The following is a 15,985-nucleotide window of genomic DNA, read 5'->3' as shown; positions in this document are numbered from 1 at the left end:
TTTTAACCATCACCCATCCCTCTATCCATTTTATTTTAATACCATGAGCATTAATCTTAACAAAGAAATCTTCTTTGAGACTTTATCAAAAGCTTTTGAAAAGGCAAATCTATCATATTCAGTTCATTCTTTTTGTTTATGTGCCAGGTCAGTTTATTGAAGGATTTGATTAAATTAATCAAGCATGACCTGCCTTTTATGAACCCAAATTAACCATCCCTGATTAACCCATGCCTTTCTAAGTGTGCATTAATGTTATTCCATATTTCTCTAAATATTTCTCTGTTACTACTGTACCATGATGCTGAATGTTCTAAAATGGTTACCTATTCCTTTTCTCTCTTTTGAAAAGTTTTGGTTAGCACCTCTGCTTCATTTGTTTCATCATTAACTTCCCTCAATATTCTGCAGCGGAAACTGTCCAGACCTAGTGACTTCTTTTGCGGGTATAGGGTGAAGAGGACCAAGGCTGGACACCTTTTGGCTACTGTTTTTTGAGCCTGTGGCCATTACCATTACTACAGGCCTCTCAAGCCAGGGAGTGGGCCTACAATGAGGAGTGTCTGGCTAATGTAAAGGACTTGTATTCAGAAATACTTTGACTGCGATACACCTGACTAGTGCCCAGTTGGTAGGGATGGGGGGAAAGGAAATCGGCCATTTAACCATTTATTAGTGATGTTCCCTTTCTAATATTTATATTGTTATTTGTGATTCCTCCACCTCCTACTTTGGTAATCCTGTAGCCCTTCACTCATCTTTGTAAGTATGGAAATACTTGTTAAATGTCTCTCTCATTCCTTTATTCTCTACTACAGTTTTGCCTTCTTGAGCTCTTACTGTTACCACTTCTTGTTTTTGATAAGCTTATAAAAGTTTTTTTTAATTATCCTTCTTGCTGACTACCAGTCGTTTTTCATATTTGCTTTTAGCCCTTCTAATCTTCCTTATTATTTCACTTCTGGGGTAGAAATTAATCTTGGGTGGTTGTCTAAAATGGGTAGCATCGCCCCGGCCCACATTCAGTTTCCTCCAAGATGAACTTCTACCTTCTATGCTTTTGGCATGTGTCAGTCAAGGTACAGTTCGATGACGTGACTGGGGGAACTGCATTTTTTTATTGTGTTAATGAACTAGGATGGCCTCTCTCAAATGTATTTATCTTTGAACAGTTGAAGACAGCGTGAGGAAGCACCACTGCTCAAACTCCAGACTCAAAGTTCAAATTTACTGCCACAGATATTAAGGGGTTGAAATTGTCCCTCTGCGAAATGCCCGTTTGCACCTCAAACATGGGCATGCTGCGGAGTCCAGTGGCTGCCAAGTTTTCACGAAATGGCCGCCACGATAGGTATTGCCCTGACACGGCTTAGCGCCACTTCCGCGGCGTTGATGGACAGCACTCTGAAGTGCGTCATCACTGTGCGCACCGCCGAGGACCCGGACCAGAAGCGACATTCCCCTTAAAAAGTCGTCCGGCTGTTCGGCGTTGCTAGGAGTAAGATTTTTCAAGTGGTGCATCGTTCGTGATTCAGACCGCCGGAGTGACTTAAAGGAATGATGATTTAGATGGACAAATTATCGGTGACTTTGTTGCGTTCTTTAAGTAGCAGTGCAAGGCTACAGTGCGCACTGCTTTGCCAGTGCTGGAGGCGCCTTCCACGTGCAGAGCAGGGAGGCCACCTTGATGAGAGTGAGCTTGTGGAGGCCTTGGAGATGGGGGCAGTGCTAAGGTCACACTTTAATTTGAGCTCACAGTGTTCAGTCTGACTCTTTCTCCATACACAACAACTGGCGACGAGATACAGATAGCGAACCCAAAGATGCAGAGAATAGTGGGCATCCTGGAGAAATTTTGGGAGAGAGATGATTGGGAAACTTTTGTGGAGCGACTTAACCAATACTTTATGGCCAATGAGCTAGATGGGGAAGAGAGCACTCCAAACGAAGGGCGATCCTCCTCGCCGTCTGTGGGACACCAACGTGTGGCCTCATGAAGAATCTGCTCACTCCAGCGAAACCCACGGAGAAATCGTACGACGATTTGTGCACACTGGTCCGAGAGCATTTGAACCCGAAGGAAAGCGTTCTGATGGCGAGGTACCGGTTCTACACCTATAAAAGGTCTGAAGGCTAGGAAATGGCGAGTTATGTCGCCGAACTGAGAAACCTTGCAGGATATTGCGAATTTGAAGGACGTTTTGAGCACATGCTCAGAGACTTTTTCGTACTTGGCATTGGCCACGAAACCATATTTCGCAAGCTTTTGACTGCAGAGACCCCAACCTTGAGTAAGGCCATAGCGATAGCCCAGGCGTTCATTGCCACCAGTGACAATACGAAGCAAATCTCTCAGCGCACAATTGCTGCTACAAGTACTGTGAACAAAGTGATGTTGTTTACGAATTGTAACGTACAGGGCAGGTCACACATACCTGCTGCTACATGTCCGCAGATGTCTCAGAGTCCACCTTCAAGGGTGATGAATGCAAGGTCATTAACACCTTGTTGCCGCTGCAGGGGTGATCATCGTTTCCATTCATGTCGATTCAAAGGATATGTTTGCAAGGGCTGTGCAACAATGGGACACCTCCAACGAGTGTGCAGGTGAGCTGCTAAGCATGTTAAACCTGAAAACCACCATGTTGCAGAGGAGGACAGATCCACGGAGGATCACTACGAATCAGAGCCTCAGATTGATGGGGTGCACACATTCACCACGAATTGTTCCCCGACAATGCTGAATGTTGAACTAAATGGACTCCCGGTGTCAATGGAGCTTGACATGGGCACGAGCCAGTCCATCATGGGCAAAAAGACTTTCGAAAGGTTGTGGTGCAACAAGGCCTCAAGGCCAGTCTTAATTCCAGTTCGCATGAGACTAAGAACTTACACTAAAGAACTGATTCCTGTAATCGGCAGTGCTACCGTAAAGGTTTCCGAGGGTGGAGCGGTGCACAAGCTACCACTCTGGGTGGTACTGGGAGATGGTCCCACGCTGATCGGCAGGAGCTGGCTGGGAAAGATATGCTGGAACTGGGATGATGTCTGAGCACTATCGCCCGCTGACGACACTTCGTGTGCCCAGGTCTTAAACAAATTTCCTTCGCTGTTCGAACCAGGTATCGGGAAATTCCAAGGAGCAAAAGTGCAGATCCACCTAATTCCGGGAGCGCGACCCATCCATCACAAGGCGAGAGCAGTACCATACATGATGAGAGAAAGGGTAGAGATCGAGCTAGACCGGCTGCAACGAGAGGGCATCATTTCACCAATCGAGTTCAGCGAGTGGGCCAGTCCTATTGTCCCAGTCCTCAAGGGAGACAGCACCGTCAGAATCTATGGCGATTACAAAGTAACTATCAATCGTTTCTCCCTGCAGGACCAATACCCACTACCAAAAGCCGACGACCTCTTTGCAACGCTGGCGGGAGGAAAGACATTCACGAAGTTGAATCTGACTTCAGCCTACATGATGCAGGGACTGGAGGAATCATCGAAGGCCCTCACCTGCATCAACACGCACAAAGGTCTTTTTGTTTATAACAGATGCCCGTTTGGAAACCGATCAGTGGCGGCGATATTCCAGAGAAACAAGGAAAGCTTACTGAAGTTAGTCCCACACACCATGATCTTCCAGGACAACATCTTGGTCACAGGTCGGAACACAGTCGAGCACCTGCTAAACCTGGAGAAGGTTCTAAGTCGACTCAACTGCCTGGGGCTCAGGTTAAAATGTTCGAAGTGCGTTTTCATGGCGCCTGAAGTGGAGTTCGTGGAAAGGAGGATTGCGGCGGACGGCATCAGGCCGACTAACGCGAAGACAGAGGCAATCGAAAATGCACCGAGGCCACAGAACGTGACGGAGCTGCGGTCATTTCTGGGACTCATGAACTACTTTGGTAACTTCTTACCGGGTCTCAGCACCCTGCTAGAACCACTGTATGTCTTACTATGAAAAGAGGGCGAATGGGTTTGGGGCAAAAGCCAAGAAAATGCCTTTGTAAAAGCGAGAAAATTGTTATGCTCAAACAAATTGCTTGTGTTGTATGATCCATGTAAGCGTTTGGTACTAACATGTGATGCGTCGTTATATGTATTGCAACAAGCTAATGATTTCAGGAAACTGCAACCAGTTGCTTATGCATCCAGGAGTCTGTCTAAGGCCGAGAGGGCCTACAGCATGATTGAAAAAGAAGCGTTAGCATGTGTCTATGGGGCAAACAAAATGCATCAATACCTGTTTGGGCTGAAATTCGAATTGGAAACTGACCATAAATACGAACTCATCGGCCCGCATCCAGAGATGGGCGCTCATGTTATCCGCATACAACTACACCATCCGCCACAGGCCAGGCACTTAAAACTGCGCCGATGCTCTCAGTAGGCTGCCATTGCCCACCACGGGGGTGGAAATAGCGCAGCCCGCAGATCGAGCCATGGTTATGGAAGCATTTGAGAGTGAGCAATCACCCGTCACTGCCTGGCAGATCAAAACCTGGAGAAGCCGGGACCCCTTATTATCTCTAGTCAAAAGCTGTGTGCTTCACGAGAGTTGGTCCAGTGTCCCAGTGGAAATGCAGGAAGAGATAAAGCTGTTCCAGCGGCGTAAAGATGAAATGTCTATACAGGCAGACTGCCTTCTGTGGGGCAATCGAGTAGTGGTCCCCAAGAAGGGCAGAGACACCTTCATCAATTACCTCCACAGTATCCACTCAGGCATCGTAATGATGAAAGCGATAGCAAGGTCCCACGTGTGGTGGCCCGGTATCGATGCGGACTTAGAGTCCTGCGTTCACAGATGTAATACATGCTCGCAGTTAAGCAACGTACCCAGGGAGGCACCACTAAGTTTATAGCCTTGGCCATCCAAATCGTGATCTAGGGTACACGTCGACTATGCAGGCCCGTTCTTGGGTAAAATGTTCCTTGTGGTTGTAGACACATACTTCAAGTGGATTGAATGTGAGATAATGTCAGCTAGCACATCCGCTGCCACCACTGAAAGCCTGCAGGCCATGTTTGCCACACACATGGCAAACATGGCCTGCAAACATGATGTCCTGGTGAGCAACAACGGGCCATATTTTATCAGTGCTGAGTTCAAAGAATTCATGACCCGTAACAGGATCAAACATGTCACATCTGCCCCATTTAAACCAGCGTCCAATGGTCAGGCAGAGAGAGCAGTGCAAACCATCAAGCAAGGCTTGAAGAGGGTAACTGAAGGCTCACTGCAGACTCACCTATCCAGAGTCCTGCTTAGCTACCGCACGAGACCACACTCACTCACTAGGATCCCATCTGCTGAACTGCTCATGAAAAGAGCACTTAAGACAAGGCTCTCGTTAGTTCATCCTGATCTACATGAACAGGGAGAGAGCAGACGGATTCAACAAAGTGCATACCATGAGAGCACAAATGTGTCACGCGAGATTGAAGTCAATGATCCTGTGTTTGTATTAAATTATGGACAAGGTCCCAAGTGGCTTTCCGGCACTGTCGTGGCCAAAGAGGGGAGAAGGGTGTTTCGGGTCAAACTTTCAAATGGACACATTCACCGGAAGCACTTGGACCAAATCAAACTCAGATTCACGGAATACCCTGAGCAACCCATCTTGGACCCTACCTTTTTTGATCCCCCAACACACACACCAGTGGCAACCGACACCACGGTTGACCATGAAGCGGAACCCACCATCCATAGCAGCCCTGCAGGACCCAACACACCAGGCAGCCCAGCAAGGCCAGCTGCACAGTAGCCCAGCGAGGGCCCAACATAGAAACATAGAAACTTAGAAAGTAGGTGCAGGAGTAGGCCATTCAGCCCTTCGAGCCTGCACCGCCATTTAATGAGTTCATGGCTGAACATGCAACTTCAGTACCCCATTCCTGCTTTCTCGCCATACCCTTTGATCCCCTGAGCAGTAAGGACTACATCTAACTCCTTTTTGAATATATTTAGTGAATTGGCTTCAACAACTTTCTGTGGTTGAGAATTCCACAGGTTCACCACTCTCTGGGTGAAGAAGTTTCTCCTCATCTCGGTCCTAAATGGTTTACCCCCTATCCTTAGACTGTGACCCCTGATTCTGGACTTCCCCAACATTGGGAACATTCTTCCTGCATCTAACCTGTCTAAACCCGTCAGAATTTCAAACGTTTCTATGAGATGCCCTCTCATTCTTTTGAACTCCAGTGAATACAAGCCCAGTTGATCCAGTCTTTCTTGATATGTCAGTCCTGCCATCCCGGGAATCAGTCTGGTGAACCTTCGCTGCACTCCCTCAATAGCAAGAATGTCCTTCCTCAAGTTAGGAGACCAAAACTGTACACAATACTCCAGGTGTGGCCTCACCAAGGCCCTGTATAACTGTACTAACACTTCCCTGCCCCTGTACTCAAATCCCCTTGCTAAGAAGGCCAACATGCCATTTGCTTTCTTAACCGCCTGCTGTACCTGTATGCCAATCTTCAATAACTGATGTACCATGACACCCAGGTCTCGTTGCACCTCCCCTTTTCCTAATCTGACACCATTCAGATAATAGTCTGTCTCTCTGTTTTTACCACCAAAGTGGATAACCCCACATTTATCCACATTATACTTCATCTGCCATGCATTTGCCCATTCACCTAACCTATCCAAGTCACTCTGCAGCCTCATAGCATCCTCCTCGCAGCTCACACTGCCACCCAACTTAGTGTCATCCACAAATTTGGAGATACTACATTTAATCCCCTCGTCTAAATCATTAATGTACAATGTAAACAGCTGGGGCCCCAGCACAGAACCTTGCGGTACCCCACTAGTCACTGCCTGCCATTCTGAAAAGTACCCATTTACTCCTACTCTTTGCTGCCTGTCTGTCAACCAGTTCTCAATCCACGTCAGCACACTACCCCCAATCCCATGTGCTTTATCTTTGCGCATTAATTTCTTGTGTGGGACCTTGTCGAAAGCCTTCTGAAAGTCCAAATACACCACATCAACTGGTTCTCCCTTGTTCACTCTACTGGAAACATCCTCAAAAAATTCCAAAAGATTTGTCAAGCATGATTTCCCTTTCACAAATCCATGCTGACTTGGACCTATCATGTCACCTCTTTCCAAATGCGCTGCTATGACATCCTTAATAATTGGTTGACCGGTCTATAATTCCCTGTTTTCTCTCTCCCTCCTTTTTTAAAAAAGTGGGGTTACATTGGCTACCCTCCACTCCATAGGAACTGATCCAGAGTCTATGGAATGTTGGAAAATGACTGTCAATGCATACGCTTTCCAAGGCCACCTCCTTAAGTACTCTGGGATGCAGTCCATCAGGCCCCGGGGATTTATCGGCCTTCAATCCCATCAATTTCCACAACACAATTTCCTGACTAATAAGGATTTCCCTCAGTTCCTCCTTCTTACTAGACCCTCTGACCCCTTTTATATCCGGAAGGTTGTTTGTGTCCTCCTTAGTGAATACCGAACCAAAGTACTTGTTCAATTGGTCTGCCATTTCTTTGTTCCCCGTTATGTCTTCCCTTGATTCTGACTGCAGGGGACCTACATTTGTCTTTACTAACATTTTTCTCTTTACGTATCTATAGAAGCTTTTGCAGTCCGTCTTAATGTTCCCTGCAAGCTTCCTCTCGTACTCTATTTTCCCTGCCCTAATCAAAGCTTTTGTCCTCCTCTGCTGAGTTCTAAATTTCTCCCAGTCCCTGGATTCGCTGCTATTTCTGGCCAATTTGTATGCCACTGCCTTGGCTTTAATACTATCCCTGATTTCCCTTGATACCCATGGTTGAGCCACCTTCCCTTTTTTATTTTTACGCCAGACAGGGGAGGACTTTGGGGGGGAATGTTGTTAAATATGTGGACTTGTATTTACTCTGTACAGCCACCAGAGGGCTCATTCCCCGGAGTCGCAAGGGATCCCATAATCACTTGGGAGCACAGGTATTTAAGAAGGCTTCACAGGTTGGAGAGGCACTCTGGAGACCTGCAATAAAAGACTAAGGTCACACTTTACTTTGAGCTCAGTGTTCAGTCTGACTCTTTCTCCATACACAACAATCAGTACCTGCGCAGACAGATTCCAGAAGGATGACGTCACTGAGATCTGTAATCTCCTGCAGCCAGAATTGGAGCCACAGACATGGGTGAGGACAGCCCTGAGCATGGCATCGAAGGTCACTATAGCCCTCAACTTTTATGCCACAGGCTCGTTCCAAGTTGCCACTGCGGACATCTGCAACATTTCCCAGTTTGCAGCCCACACAGCCATATGTGATGTCACAGATGCTCTTTATAAGAGGAGGGCTAACTACATCTCCTTCTCCATGACCATGGAGCACCACTTGGAGTGTCAGACTGTCCATTGCACGCTTCCCCAGGGTCGAGGGGGTCATTGACTGCACCCATGAAAGTCTCAGGGCAACCCACCAGGCTGCTGAACAATTCAGGAATCGCAAGGGCTTCCTGTCCCTCAATGTGCAACTAGTTTGTGACCACCACCAGAAGATTCTGCAAATGGATGCCCGGTACCCTGGCAGCAGCCACGACTCATTCATACTGCGCCAGAGCGCTGCGCCACGCCTCTTCACTGGTCCCAATGAACATTGCAGGTGGCTTCTGGGTGACAAGGGCTACCCATTGAGCACTTGGCTCATGACTCCTCTGCACAACCTGAGAACTGATGGGCAGGTCGCTCACAATGAGAGTCTGACGGCCACCAGGACCATCATCGAACACAGTAGAGGCATTCTGAAACAGAGGTTCTGTTCCTTGGACCACTCAGGGGGTGTGCTGCAGTACTCGCCTGAGTGATCTCCAGATTTGTGGTGGTGTGCTGCATGCTCCACAACCTGGACACCATGAGGGCACAGCCATTGGAGGACGACGCAGCAGTGGCATCTGAGCAGGAGAAGGAGGAGACCCATGAGGAGGAGAAGAAGGAGGAGGAGGCGGAGTCCCATGAGGAAGAGGAGGAGGCTCAGGAAGAGGAGCAGGAAGCGGGTTGGCAGCCACACAGGACACGGTGTCCCCATTCTAACCCTACAAGGGAAGCACAAAGCCATCTCATAGCTGCCCGCTTCACATAGGTAAATCCCCACTTAAGCCTGCATCTGGCCATTTCCATAGGCCAACCTGCCAGACCTCTCACAAACCATTCCCGCACACTGAAATGAGAGACCTGATCACAAATTCCAAACACTAAATAAAAATTTATCACAACCCAAACAATGGATCTCAAAAACACATCATCCATTATCACCCTTGTCCAACTCCTTATTACTCCTCTTATGCAGCCCTATCCTTACACTATGCCGCTTTGTCTCCCCGTGGCTGTCTCATGGCTTTGGGAAGGTTGCTGTGTGTCTATAAAAGAAGCTGCAGATGTCCTTCTCAGACGTCCTCGACCAGCTCTGGCCCTGGAAGGGCCAGCTGAAGAATGAGCCGCATCCTCCTGTATGCTTTCAGTTGGAAGTGGCTGGGGAGAAGCCATGGTTGCCAGTATTTATGCACCGGCACCTCTCAGCTCAGGGTTGATGTGAACCGGAGAGGTAACATCAGTCTCCTGGTCCAAGGGGCAGCAAGCTGCTGGAGCACAGGTCGGCGGGGTGTGGTGGCACCGTTAGGCCCCTGGGGGACCGTGGTGGACCCAGTCGCAATGGCAGCAGTCAGATCTTGCGTAGCCTCCAGCTGAGACTACATGACAGCAGCCACACTCTGGAAGCAATCAGAGATAACAGCAGTCAGAGGCTCCGTGCCCTGTTGCCCAGAGTGCAAGAGAGCATTCTGAGCTTCCAGGGCAGTGACCATCCTGTGCAGAGAAAGGTCAAGAGGAACTCAAGACACAGCTGCAAAACCTGCCCTTTAAGAAGGCCAGGGAGCAGTTGCATCGTAAACATGATGGTTAGAGGGGAATTGGGTCCAAACTCCACTCTGCAGGCACACCACTGAAACCAGCCAGTACCATCAGGAATTAACATTCCGCTCCGTTTCGGGCCCGCAAAAGGGCAATTTCTATTCTATTGACACCGCATCCATATCGGCGGTAATGGACGGTCAAATGAGGTGCGTGCACCCCATTTTGGGTAGGGGGCAATTTCGGCCCCTAAAAATGTTACTAGTAAACATTTCCAAACAAACTTAGCTGCTTTCTTATTTCAAGCACTGCCACGTGTCTTTTTAAATGTGTTTATTGCACACCACAGAGCTACAAATGTTTTTGTAAATTACAGCTTTGTTTCCAAGGGTAGCCTCATTTTCAGATGTCTCCTTCATAAGAAAATCTACTAAGACATTTGAAACCACACTTGCCATTGAAGACTGTTATTGAAGAAACTTATGGTCTACTGGTTATAATTTCTATTCTGCAATTTTATTCCCCTTGTTGACAATAACACAAATGTATTTTTAATGTGACTAAATTAAATACAAGACTGCTCTGAATATTATCTTATGTTTTTGCAGTGCCTATCTCTGGTCTCTGCTAAATGTATCAATGACCATTGCTCTACTATAGCTGCCCATTGGAACAAACACATGTCCCCGATGGTTGTAGATTGAAAATAAAAGCTATGACAAAGAATGTGAGATTCATAGTAGCAATAGTTAGGCAAGATTTAGCCACAGTCGAGCAAATCTGCGATATGTTGAGGCTTATGAAAAGGCAAAGTTGTGAAGTGAGCAGTCTGTGATTCTAGTAGGACTCTGCTGGAGACGCATCTGTTACAGTTACGCAAAATATAGCAGGGATCCAGTTCGGGGACTCAGCATATGTTTCTGCAGTTTTGTTTAAAAAAGGTGATTGGGCTGAATTTTAATCTGCAGGAGCATGTAGGTTTGGGGGCGGGGGTGGTGCTAAGACTCGTAAAATTGATAGCACGTCGGGAAGCCGATTCCAACCCGCTGACTTCCGCATTTGACTGGAGAGCATTAGGCTGCGGCGCGCAATCCCCTCGGGAGAGGCGAGCTGTGAATTTCCATATGCCAATCGCTCAATTAGAGTGATATTGACATGCTGTTTTCAGTTTAACGTTGGGTCCACAGGTTTCCAAGGTGAGTACACAGCGGCAATTGAGGGGGCTGAAGCAATCTCAAGCAAATATACCAATAAGTACTCAGTGCTCACAGCTGGTTTCTTACCTACTGTTGGGAAAGGGGCTGTTCACAATACTTTTGCTGAGAGGTTACTTGCCAAACTTTGGAGGTTGCTATCTATACTTTGGAGGTTTGCTCTATTACATCAGCAAGGGCACCACTTATGCTGCCTTAGATTGGACTTCAGATGAGGATCATAGAAACATAGAAACATAGAAAATAGTTGCAGGAGTAGGCCATTCGGCCCTTCGAGCCTGCATCACCATTCAATATGATCATGGCTGATCATGCATTTCAGTATCCCATTCCTGCTTTCTCTCCATACCCCTTGATCCCTTTAGCCGTAAGGGCCACATTTAACTCCCTTTTGAATATATCTAACGAACTGGCCTCAACAACTTCCTGTGGTAGAGAATTCCACAGGTTGACCAGCACCAACATCCACAGCCTGCTGCTCACAGACCTGTAGCTGCCAAACAGAGAGGCAACCAGCAGAGGGGTGCAGCTCACAGGAGGCACTACCGATGAAACAGGATCTTCCTAGACATGTCTGAACACCAGTTTGTCAGGAAGCTCAGGATGTCAAGTCAGGTGGTGGCAGACACCTGCAGCCTCTGAGAAAAAGACCTGCTGCCAGCTGGACCTGGTACCACGCATTGCCAGTAGCTGTCAAAGTCACCACCACCCTCAACATTTTTTCCTTTGGATCCTTCCAGGGCTCTGCTGCAGATATATCCAGGATCTCCCAGTCTGCCGCCCACAAATGCAAAAGACAAGTCACAGATGGATTGTTTTCCAGGGTCGGCAATTATGTCAACTTTTTCTGCAATGTGTCAGTCAGAATGAACAGGTAGTTGATTTGGAAGTCTTGCCACATATGCAAGGCGTCATCAACAGCACACACATGACAATCCGGGCATGTCCAGAACAACTAGGATTATTTGTCAACCGCAAGGGCATCCACTCCCTCAATGTGCAGCTGGTGTGCAACCACAAAAAGATCTTTATGAGGGTGTGCTCAAGATTCTCGTGGAGCTGCCATGATGCTTTCGTCCTGCGGCAGTCTAAGCTCCCTGATCTCTTCGGACCTGGAACCAGACTTAAGGGGTGGCTGCTAGGCGACAAGGGGTACCCACTGCAAACTTGGCTCATGACACCAGTCAGAGACCCAATACAGAAGCCCAACAGCACTACAACGAATGCCTTATCATCACCATATCTGTGATTGAACAGGCCATCAGCATGCTGAAGCAATATTTGGACCTGCAGGAGGAACAAGGCGAAGAGCTCAGATCCTCCTTGGACGCTTCGGAGGGGAAGGAGGAAGAAGAGGAGGAGGCTGATGAGGCAATCCACCTCCAGCTGCTCACATTCCTGCCCAGGATGTCCTATTAATGCAAGGTTCACTTAGGTTGCAGCAGTGGACCTGTGTCACCGGGAAATGCAATGGCCACTATTCCCCCTGCCCCCTCTCAATGCCACTGACACAAAGCAGTCCTGAAACCAACCAACTACCCCTTGCACATTCTTCCATTGGTCCTCATCAATTCATATCTTCCCATTCATCATCAAACAAGTTAGAAGGCCACTTATCACCCAATACTCAAGAATCAACAAGATGGAAAAGTGGTGAAAAAGAATAACATTTATGTGCTACGTAAAGAACAAAAACATCAACACAACATTTTCTCAGATACCCATGTGTATACCCTTGCACACTGTAAAGCCTTACTCTTCCTTTATCTGCTGCTCGTACGTGGTGAAACCTGTGTTCTCAGCAGAGGTTGATGCCAGCTGCGCAGATCCCTGCTCCGACTGCTGAGATGCTCGTGGCCGATGTCCTCTGTGTTTTGGAGCCCATGAGGGTCCCGCCAAAGACCGCTCCACCTGCACCTGAGCAGAGGCAGGTTCGGGCACTGGGATCCGAGGCAGCATGTGGGGTACTGACTGAGAGATTGGCTGGGGTGAGAAGTGGATCAATTTGAGTGGAGTCTCCACTTCCATGCCCCCTTTCGCCATCATCCCTCGCAGGGCCCAGCCGCACTTCACTCCTACCACTGTGCTGGAGAACACTTTGGTGAAGATCAGTGCTGCCCTGTAAGGCCAAGGCTTAGGTATCTGTCAACCTATTTAAGGAGGTAGATATGTTGGCATCCAGAGTCTGCATGGTGGTGTTCAAGGAATGCATGGACTCAATTGATTTGAGTGTATGATGATCCATGGTGCTGGCCACTCTATCCACAGAAGAAGACATCATCTCAGCGGCCTGTGATATCACCCTCCTCATGCTCGAGATGGACTTCTCCAATCTCTGTAATCATGGTGCGTCCACTTTGAAGACCTGTCAGTGCATCGCACATTGTCTGCTGCTGCTCAATGATTCTCCTCTTCACCGACGGCCCCCGAGATACAGCATCTGTGTCCCGCTGAGCAGAGCTTGGAGAGGGCAGCGCCTTCCGACATGGACCCTCCACTGCTGTCCCTTTCTCCACCATCTGATCTCACTCACGTGAAGTTTGAATCACCAGGTGAAAACCTAACTATATATCTTACTGGTCCTACCGAATTGTGAGTAGCTGAGCTGGTGCATGGTCTGAATGAGTCCTGTGACGGTGCACCCTCAGAAGGACTCAGCTCCTCTGAGGACTCTGCACCTGTCACGTTCACCTACATCTGCTGCACACATGAAGGCCCTGTGGGAGATAAAAGACATGAATTAGTCCTGGCAAGATAAGAATGTTCCAAGTTATCATTATGAAGCTGATCATATTTTACTCGCTGTTGAAACAAAGCCAACATGAATTTGTGCCATATGACATGTGGGTGGCTTTTATTTAATTGTGTCACCAGGTAGCTAGGAGCTCCCCGTCTCCCCATCTTTGACATCTCTCTTCTCCCGCAAGGAGGGTAAGAAGAGACATATGAGTGAGTGTAATGACATGAGTTGATCCGATGGATGGAGCGCATTTGATGAGGGTGACTATGAGGGAGAGGCATAACATTGCCTAAGGATGAGGGTGAGTAGCAATGATGGATGGAAAGATGGGGATGTGAGGAAGTGCATAGAAGGAGAAGGAGGGGTGCTCTTGCAAAGTAAGTGGGTGTGAGGAGTGATGTGATGGAGTACGCTTGGAAAGGCAGAGGGGTGGGGTCATGCGCACAGCAGGATGTAGGTGAATATGCCACTGTACTCACCTTTCCTGATCTGCTTAGGTCATTAAAGCACCTTCTGCACAGGAGCATGGCACCATGTTTCTGCTGCTGACCTCCTCTGCTACCTTCAACCATGCCTTCTTGGTCTCCGCTGCAGGCTTCTTCCTCACATAGCTAGGAAAGTGTATCTCCCCCCTACTCCTCACAGCCCCTCACAGCACATCCAGGGAGGCAGCACTGAAACGGGGTGCAGCCTTTGCACATCTGGACTCCATTCTGGCACTTGCTTTTCTCTTCCTCCCAACTCCAGCTCCTTCACCTTGCATGTTTGGATCCTCCCTTTAAATACTGGAGTTGAGATCATGTCATGCGGGTTCACATCATGCCTGCTGCCGCTGATTGGATGAGAAACCCAGAAGTAAAATGATAATGAGGTGGCCAAGTTAAAAAGTCACTGACAAACGCACTGCACTTACCTCCGGGTATCCCGTGTGCAATTGGAACCCCCCCACCTCCAGTGCGTCACAGAATTAAAATTGGGGCCATTATCTCTGAGGCTTTAGCACACCATCATTTTGGCATAATATGTATAATAGCACAGTGAACGCCATCGCAGCGGGAGTGACTCTGCTCCGCACCCAACTTCCGCCCCTCAGTTGCTGTCACCACCGCGTCTTTGCCCCTCAGTTGCTGTCACCATCGCGTCTTTGCCCCTCAGTTGCTGTCACCATCGCGTCTTTGCCCCTCAGTTGCTGTCACCATCGCGTCTTTGCCCCTCAGTTGCTGTCACCACCGCGTCTTTGCCCCTCAGGTGTAGTCACCGCCCCCATTATGACCGACTTCCGGATCAAAACAAAAAAAATCAAAGAGCCGAATGTCGCTCAAGAGGCGACCTGAACCGCAGCTGCAGTAAAAACCACCGAAACGAGGTGGGAGTGCCCCGCTTCGGGCGGGGGGCAATTTCTCCCCCCAATGGTCTCGGGAGAGATGTGATAGACAGGGATATGCTGGAATATATAGGAGATTAGCCTGATTAGGAAAACATTTTCTTTTCCTGTTACTATGACATGTGAGTTGTATTTTTCTCTTACAAAGTAACAATGAAAACAATGATTGAATACATTAGAATTTCCACAGAGTTTTCCTGATCTCCGGCCATAACTTTGGATGAAAATCGGTGAAAACCCTACCCCCACTTACGCCATTTCTCTCGGGTTTCTGTAGGAGAGGAACAGAACCCCATGACAATTCCAGGGTGTTTGTTACTTAATTGATTTCACAAAAAGCAATAACATATATGGAAAATAATGTATTGCTGAATTTTAGCTGGTTCAACATCAGCAGTTACCTGGCACACTCATGGGGGCCCCTAACACTTGACTATTGCCAACCCGTCCTTCAGCTTTCCAGACTCAGTTAAGTAACATGTTCCTCTGGGGACAGAACATGCCCCCCATATTGGGCATATAAGAATTGTCCCTGTTTTGGCTTCGCAGTGCTTGCCTTGGACATTCTTAAACATTCGTTTCCACACATATCAAATATCTTGAATAAAGAAAAATGATTGATCATATATATGTATATGTATGTGCAGGCAGAATAATATTTTATAAATTCATAAGAGCGATCTGTTGTTCTGCAATACATAAATATTTACAAATATGATGCTATGTAATCCTGCTTATGAGGATTTTGTTTTGGTTTTTCATGCTGAAGTATGTTTTTTTTTGTTTT

At 47.7% G+C, this 15,985-nt stretch overlaps 1 protein-coding gene across 1 annotated transcript in view; it reads right to left on the bottom strand.

Moving 5' to 3' along the window:
- kcnh8 (potassium voltage-gated channel, subfamily H (eag-related), member 8) overlaps positions 1-15,985 on the bottom strand; it is a 655,874-nt gene that overhangs the window by 40,644 nt on the left and 599,245 nt on the right. The window lies entirely within an intron of this gene.

This window comes from Pristiophorus japonicus, chromosome 5 (assembly GCF_044704955.1).
Source record: "Pristiophorus japonicus isolate sPriJap1 chromosome 5, sPriJap1.hap1, whole genome shotgun sequence".
Taxonomy (NCBI): domain Eukaryota; kingdom Metazoa; phylum Chordata; class Chondrichthyes; family Pristiophoridae; genus Pristiophorus; species Pristiophorus japonicus.
Note: the sequence above shows the minus strand (reverse complement) of the source record. Positions and strands in the feature narration are given on the sequence as shown.